We start from the raw sequence: 9,075 nt of genomic DNA on the forward strand, positions 1-9,075 counted from the left end.
ATATCCACGTAAATTCGCGCGATATTTATGACAGTCATTTCCTCAAGCTATCAGCTTTTAGTTACAGAATTTTAATAATGTTGGCTTGCTGCGCCATCAAGCCGCGACTCTGTCATTGCTTGACCACAATAAATTACAGCACGCTGCCACTTGGCGATGTCTAATGGCTCTGGCCTTAAATTTTATCATTTAAATGGATTGAATGATTTGTTGCGTGTTCGTGTTTATGATTCCTCTATACGAATGCAAATATATTTATAAATATTTACCGTTAACCTGAAATATGTGTATGTGAATAACATATGCGAGAATGCATGTCTATTTATAGGCTATATTTGGAACTGGCTTAACTCGATAGACATTTTTTCTTCAAACAATATTTTGCAACACATTCTTAAAATTTACTTTCTAATTAAACTTTACTTCTCGATAAGATTTTGTAATAGAGAAAATTTGCTGCAAATAGGCATAATTTCTAGGCTGTTTCACTGTCTAAAAATTTCTTTCCAGCGATCAGTTACTTAAGGTACGACGTCTAGGAAGACCACCGAAAAAATATAACTGACGGTGAGAAAATCTTTCTACTTTACATCATTTCAACTCCAAAAACAACAATTAATTCAACAATAAGTGAATACATATTATTAACGAGTGACTGATTCTTAACAGAATGGTGGTTTGCTAAAATAAGTCAATTTTGTTGAAGAGTTTTTTATTTACAAAATCGAATTTGTTATCCTGACAAATATATTGTGTAGTCGATGAAGTCTTTTCGCATTTCTAATCAAAATTCAACTTATTTTTGTTTTTATAATGAACTTTAATTAATTTTTCCGATATGTAAAACTTTCATCAGTGTATATCGAAATTTCGAAATATCCAGAATGGAAGCGACCGAACCATTGTTGTGCTAGACGAACTGATTCAGCATAGTCTCCATAAACTTCACAAATTTCATTGGTGGTTTGCCTGGCATTCTTCCCTTTTTTATAAATACAAAATTTTCAAAATATAGGGAATCATTATTTTCACTCATTTTTGAACAGCTGTAACTTTTTTTTAACTTCTTAATTATTATTTTTGATTAAATGAAGCTTTAAATCTCTCATTTCCAACACTATTTGGTATGTGATTGGTAGCACGATAGATATGCAACTACAATGACATCTAATGACAATATACGAAAGGACTTTTTCGATTACCATATTTGAGAAGGTGTGACAATTTGAAGTCGATTAGTTCGTACGTTTTGGAGAAGTTTGCCTCACAGACTCAGGAAACAGCGTTTCGAGAGAAAATATCTAAATTTTTGGATGTCGATTACAGAAAGTTAAAAAATTCTTACGAATATCTTATCATATCCCCAAAACCATCTTGAGTGTTTGGAATGGAAATCTAATGTTCTTGACCAGTTAGACGAAGAACGTTTTCAACAAATGCTCCGAGTCTCAAGAGATCAATTTACGTTGCTATTGTCCGTGATCAAATATAGGGTATAGTTTAACAACGCTTCATCCATCAGGCAATTCTCGGTAGATCAACAGCTAGCTATAACGCGTTTTTTTGTGAGTTTTTTCCAAAGATGAATTCTATTTTATGCATTAATGGAAAAAATGTACTTAAATAGAATTTAATGTAGTTTAACAATCACCGGTTTATTAAAAAAAATATTGGATCCCCTAGCTCCTGTAGATGATCTGCGGAGAGCCGTCCAAAAAAGTGCTTGGCGGTGAGCAAGATATCTCTGGTCCAAAATATCTGAAAACCAAAAACCAAAAATATTTAGTTTTGTGATAAATATATACAGGTAATGATCGAAGGTCTAGTCAAAATTTTGATTTTTGACAAAATGGCGGCTTTTCAAAATAAAATTCAGTTTTTCATGAAAATTTTTCACTTCAAAGTGGCTTAAAAAATCGAAATTATTGTCCAAAACCTTATACCTGAAAAATATATCTGAGTAAGTCGTATGAAAATTTCAAACCGATCGGTTTAGCGGTTTCGGAGAAATTTTCCTGACCTCGAGCGTCCACCTTTTCAAGGTTGTATCTCAAAAATTATTCATCGGATCAACTTGAAATTTTCAGAGAATACCCTTGAATATACATCAAAAAATTAAAAAAAAAATTTGAAAATGATAAGTGGATATAACCGCTTAAACATTCACTTTATTTTTCAAAAATGGCGAATCTATTTCATAAAGGCACAAGTTGTATGCGATTAACAGTTAAGAATTCGGCATGTTGTAGAAATATGACTCAATGTGACTCTTTTGGTCATATTCATAAATATTTAAATATGCAATGCATAATCGCTTAATTCTTTGTGATATGAGTATTTAATTGGATTGTGTAAGTTAATTAAATCATTAAACAAACGCATATTTATAACCAACGATAAAAAAACTCATAATCGTACCGTTTGATGCTTGGACACCGCTAGTTGATGTGGGTAGCGTGGCCGAGCGGTCTAAGGCGCTGGTTTAAGGCACCAGTCTCTTCGGAGGCGTGGGTTCGAATCCCACCGCTGCCATATGGATTTTTTTGTATATTTTATTAATTTTATATTTTTAAATTGTGTATTACATATTTATAAATAGTAACATGCGCATTCCACAAAGCCTTGATGTTATTAATATCAACCCCGACGCATTGTGGTGAGCATAATTCATTCGTTATCTAAAACAGCAGCTTTGGTTTAGCAAATGATGCCGTAGTACTCCTTTTAATTTACATTTTTATATTAAATTGGTGTATTAAATTAGATCCGCAAATTAAAAAAATTAAATTTTTGCAATTTTGACGCAATAAAATGCATTTTTTCTCCAAAATATTTTATTTGTTACTAGCTAAACAACTTCAGCACTTTACTACACTTGTCTAATATCGCTCGCGTTGCCAACCTCACCTTGAAAATGCATAAACTGCAAAATGAATGAATGAAATGGCTTCACTTGCCACCTGCAAATAAGCAACGCAGGCAAAATCGTAAGCGTTACATAGTTTTGAAAGGAAAGCAGAGCAACTCCTAGCGCTCTTGGCCACAGAATGAGCGTAATAGAAATAAAGCTAGAAAATTATTGCAAACATTGTCGGAAGGAAAGTCACAAGCAAAGTGCATTATTTCGCCCTGTAACATGCGCCCGGGTCAGCCGGTGAGTAGCGCGCAAGGAGGAGCCGAAGAAAGAGGCAATCAGCAATGCAACCTTGCAAAAGGCGAAGCCTGCGCTGTGCTGCAGTTATAACGCTGCCGGAACGCATACACTTCTCCTCTTTATTGCTCGAACATGAGCTTAAAATTTCCCAGCAGCTGCAGCTGCATCGCCTAACGCCAGCGTCAAGGTAGAGTGGCATTCTCTGCTTTTTTAATCTCAAATGGCCATGTGCTCTACCATGCGAAGCGCTAGATATGCGAATATTTACAGGCATATAAAACCAACTCAACTTGAACGTTTTATGGCTGAACAGGTTGAAGTTGCAAGTTAAAGTTTAAATTGATTGAATTGAGGGCGCTCAACATATGACTGCGGAATAATTTTAACGCATAAGCAAAATATGCGCTATTGGTCAGGCAGCAACTCACACGTCCTCCATGAGTCACCATTGCTTCTCCAAAAAAATCGGTTCGGTACGGCTTATGGGCCGGCGGCGTCATTGGGCCTTATTTCTTCCGTGCTGATCAAAGCCGGCACGTTACTGTAAATGGGGATTGCTACCGCTCAATGGTAATCGAATATTTTTGGCCCGAATTGAATGATATGGACTCAGACAATATGTGGTTCCAACAAGATGGGGGCACAAGTCACACAGCGAAAATCCCAATTGATTTATTTTAAACTAAGTTTGGTGAGCGAGTTATCTCACGAAATGGCCCAGTCAATTGGCCGCCTCGGTCGTGCGATTTGACGCTATTAGACTGTTTCTTGTGAGGCTACGTCAAGTCTATGGTTAATGTCAACATGCCAGTGCCGATTGATGAACTTCGCGCGAATATCGAACGTGAAATTGCAGCAATATCGGTGATACATACAACCGTTAGGTGCCAAAACTATAATTCTCTGTAGCAACTGTCTTCAAAAGTATAAAAATACCAAAAAATTTTCTAACTTAGTTCTTCGTACCCACTACTAAAGCGCGAAGTCCATTAATTGTACGCGTTAGAAATTTCGATAATAAACTTACTTCTCGAATATCCACAGCTACGCTGTCCACAATAAACTATTTATTATCCGCCGCAAAGCTGCAAGTAAATAAACTTTTTCAGCAGTAGGCACTTCCAATAAAATAACACAAAAAAGCGCTGCCAAAATAACTAAAATAGACAAGTGCTAAGCGCCTGTAGTTGACAGGTGTGAAACTTGGTCTTCTAATAATTGCATTCGCCGTTAAGTAGACGCCATGGCGTTAGAATTTTCGCCTACGAAAGTTTTAATTAGAATTTATAAATTCATTTCGTATTTCTGTTGACAAATAAAATTGCTAAAGCTTTAATGAAGAATTTTCGGCAGCCAAAAGAAGTGCCACCAAAATGAATTAGTCGCAAAACTTTCCACGTTGCCATCTGAAAAGTTCGTTGCGTGGATGTGTGTCATTGAGCGGGTGTTAATTATATTAGGTCTAATTATTGGTCCGTAATAAGAAATTGTCTATTTAGCTTGCGGGCGAACTAACAGCCATAGAAGGCCCTAGAAAATTGTCAATTTATATTGAAAACTAATAATTTAATTTCTTATTGAAAAGCGTTCTTTCATTTGATTTCATTTTATTCAAATTCTTTTTTGAAAGTGCCAAGACGAAGTTCAAGCGCGAACTTATGCTGTAATTATGATGCCAATCAGAATGTTAAAAGTAATCGTTTACCGAAATTACAAAATTTTAAGCTTTTAGATAATACACAACGGCAATGTCGAAAAGATACAACAGTCTTCTTCTTCTTCACTGTTCGGCTATTCTTTTATCTTTGGTTTATACTATTTTACTCATGATTCGTTTACGGTCACAAACCATACCAACTCTTTCGGATTGTGGTTTAAGTGTCATTGTCTTCAAAAATGCGAAATCAACATGCTGACGCTAAATCACCTACACTTCATCTACACTCGATGGGAGTAAGAGCAAGAACCCGAGGATGGAAAGTCGGAAGAACCTGGGAAGGGGAGACCTATCGTCCGATAGCTCTCTTCTCCCCAGTTATGAAGACACTTGAGGCCTTGCTACTTCCGACCTTCATATAGAAGAATCGAAAGTGAAGAATTCTCATTTTCCTTAAATCTGCGAACAAGTCCCTAGGTCTGATGATAGGTTACATAAGTGATCATTCTATAATCAGAATAATGGTGTTGACAACATCTTCACACAAAAAAACACAATTCGTCTTTGTAATTCCTGCAAACTCTCTCCTTCAAATACATACATAGATTATAACTAACTGTTCAACTAAACACTACACTCTTCATATCAAATATTATTTACGAACACATTAATTAACCCGCTTATATCCAGTTGCACATGCCACACCACAACGGCGGAGTATTACCTGCTATTTGCGTTAATGAGTTCGTCATTTTACTGTCGAGTGCTTGCAGATTATCAGCGCTTAGCTCGACACCTCAATTGCCGCCTCTGGCCACGCCCCGCTCTCTTGCAAACCACGCCAACAACTTGGCGACTCAGCGACTTGGTGACTCGATGACTTTATGGGTTGAACTGTACGCTTCAGTCGCACTACGATTTACGTCTGGCTTTTAAATATAGTATATGACCAATTTTCTTTCATGTGGCATACAACGGCGCACTTGATACATCTGAAGTGGCATGATGAATGCCGCAAAGAAAGCAGCTAAAGCAACAAACTGCGCTTAGTTGTGAGTGCCAGAGAGCAAGAGCATTTGCTTGTCGTAATTCATACGATGAGTTCAAGCGTTAAATCCGTTTAATTGTAAGTTTTTTAGAAAATCATTGACTTGTGTAATGTTTTGCGCGACATTTGTCTTGCGATTTCTTGACAACGTGCACAACTGTGTTGCTGCTGTAGTCGCTGACGGAGCGGCAGTTATACTTCGCTCTAATATATGGCTCTTGGTAGAAACTTTAAATTGAATTTAAAGACAATTTAATGAGCTTTCGGAAGCGAGGCAAGAACGCGTTGGCGCACACATTGCATGCAACACTTTAAAATTGCTGATTTCAGCTGCTGAATGTGTATGTCTGTCAACTAAGTTGCGATGCACAGTGAAACGAAATGGTAAATTTTATTTCTAACTAGAAGAAATTATTTTATGGATTTTCGAAGCAATTTTTCATAAATTTGTTTCTTTAGGGATTAGAGTGGGTTGAGATTAGTATCCACCACAACACAGGCACAATATTTATAATTGATTTTTATGCCACCTTTGACAACAATTTATGCAAAAATCATCTTGATTTGGTAGAATCGTTCAGACTTTTACAAAAAAGTTGAGGTTGGACTCACCTACTTCCGGATTCCAAAATTTTGTTATGCTTTTAATGTCTTATTATACTTACAAATATATTAAATTTTTGTTAAAAAAAAATCGAAGAAGATATATTTTATGAAATTTTATTTTTTTCTCGATAAAAGTTTTAAAGACTAGACGACTAAAGCTTTAATTCCAAAAAGTCGAAAACAAAATAGCGAATTTTTAAATTTTGGATGCTCAATGAATAAAACAGTGACTGAAAATAAAAGAGCTTTTATACAAAATAATTATTACTTAAACAAAACATTTATAAAAATATTAATAAAATATCATTTTACTAATAATACAGAAAAAAAATTTTTGTAGCATATTCTATTATTTTAAGTTTTAAAAATTTCGCAACTTTCATAAACTCAACCCACTGTACATAAACTTTTAATTTATAAATTTTTTCTTTTAACTATAGCAAAGTTATATTTTTAATTTTTTTTATAAAAATAACTTTTTTTTTTAAGTTATTTTTTTTTTACAATTTTATTTATAAATTATAATATAATTTCTTTCATAATGCAGAAAACATTATTTTTATTCGATATTTTAATATTTTAAGTATCAAAAATTTCGCAATTTTCATGTATGCGACCCACCGCAAGAACCCAAAATAATTTTTTTTAATAATAGCAAAATTATATTTCTCTAATTTTTTTATAAAAATTATAACACATTTTATTACTTAATGCAGAAAAAAGTTATTTTTGAACTATTTCCAAATTTTTTATATATTAAAAATTTCGCAATTTTCGTAAACTAGACCCACTGTCAACTTCTCAAAATATTTTTTTTTTTTTTTTTAATTATAGCAAATTTATATTTTTTTTTTTTTTTATACAAAATTTCATACACTCAACCTAATGTGCAAAACTCAAAATAAATATCTGTCTCTTATACACATCTTTTTAGAAAACGGTTTTTATATTTTTTTATATAAAAAACATGATTTATTAAAAAAAATGTAATATAATTTATAAAACTTATATCATTTTTAATTTTTTCCATTACTGTTTCAGTTACTGATAAAAAAAAGTCCACATATTCCATAAACTCAACACACTGTGCAATAGCATTGCTTTCAGCACAAACTCCACCAACTTGAGGCACTGATAATTCATTTTGTAAGACTGATGAACAAATTAAAAAGTTTCACACAATAATCTCATCCAGAGTCAATACTGTGCAAAAGCATATACATATACATACACGTCAGCCTTCCACCTAATCCCTACACCAATTACAGCAACTGCGTCCGCCTGTGCCAACAGGGAGTGCGCCAGCAGCGATTTTTAACTTTTATGGCACCCAAGTTTATAGGTATGTGTGTGTGTGTCTAGGTGAGTAGGGTGTCTTTGTATTTTAACATGACAATACGCGGCACAACAGGCATTAAAACTTTTATACTTAACGCGCAAAGCAGGCAGACGAGTCAACATGCGTGCGGCAATCGTTACTCTGATGATGGCATATTTAAAACTAAACTGCCTCAGGACAAGCTGCTACCGGGCATCCTTAACAAAGTCTTGCCAGCACACGAGGTAGGTACATATATTATATATAGTATGTTATGTACATATGTATGCGAGTTGAGACGTAAGAGGAAACCTACAAGAAGAGAGGAAATTTCAAACGCCGTTACTTGTCTTCATTTGCCAGGTTAGAACGTTTTCTGGACAACGCCAGGGAATCATTGCCTCACTGCCCTTGACACTGAATTGAGGTGAGTGTGAGAGAAGAAAACATTGTTTCGTTGTAACTGTAGTTAAAGATGTCTTGCAAGAACAGAGAATATTCATTAAACTTGATGGTTGCTGTATATAAACTAATATTGTGATTTTTAAGAATTTTTAAAGAAATTTTTCACATATTTTTTAGTTTGCTTAAAAATTTTAAAAATGAAAACAAAAAATATTTTAACAAAAAAAATACTCGTATCGAATGTTTCAAGTATATAGTATTTCTACAACAACAACATTCACTTACACTTTTTATTGTGCATTGTAAAAACTTCCACTTTACCATAAATATATATTTATTTTGTCGACTTAAATTATTTAATGCGCTTTTTAATGGAAAATACTTAACGGCAGGCGCCCTAAGGCCATTAGTTGGTAGTTTCAAATTTACGCAAATAATTTATTTTCATAATCATTAACGCTGTTGGTCCTTTTGTGGTTGCCCATTAAAACCATGTGGCATTAAAAATTATATGTTCGTTATATGTTTTTTCTTCACTCATTCGCTTTAATAGAGTTTCAGTATGTATTACATACATTTTGCAACAAAAACGTTTTGATAGCATAGAAAAAACTCCTATTTAGTATGCCATATGCAATTTGGCACATTAGCATCTACATATAGTTGTAAGTGTATGAGTATTTTTGAGCTCATCCCAACCAGCATTTGAGTTAAATTAGATCACATGTGGGCAACTAGGTAGTGTTCTGTAATAAAAGAACTGCAACCAAAATAAATGTGAGCCATTTCGTAGTTCCCAGCATAAAAAAACACACAGAAACTTCAAATCTGATGGGTCATGTTTATTATTATTCGAAAGAACTTCTTTGGCATTTATTTATTGAAGA

General features: G+C 34.0%; 1 non-coding gene across 1 annotated transcript; it reads left to right on the top strand.

Annotated features, from left to right (window-relative positions):
- The first annotated feature begins 2,450 nt into the window (after window positions 1–2,450).
- On the top strand, window positions 2,451–2,532 carry Trnal-aag. Its single transcript has one exon. It is a non-coding gene; the product is annotated as a tRNA-Leu (tRNA).
- Window positions 2,533–9,075: the final 6,543 nt, after the last annotated feature.

This window comes from Bactrocera latifrons, unplaced genomic scaffold (assembly GCF_001853355.1).
Source record: "Bactrocera latifrons isolate USDA-ARS-PBARC rearing strain unplaced genomic scaffold, ASM185335v1 scaffold_3, whole genome shotgun sequence".
NCBI classification, from domain to species: domain Eukaryota; kingdom Metazoa; phylum Arthropoda; class Insecta; order Diptera; family Tephritidae; genus Bactrocera; species Bactrocera latifrons.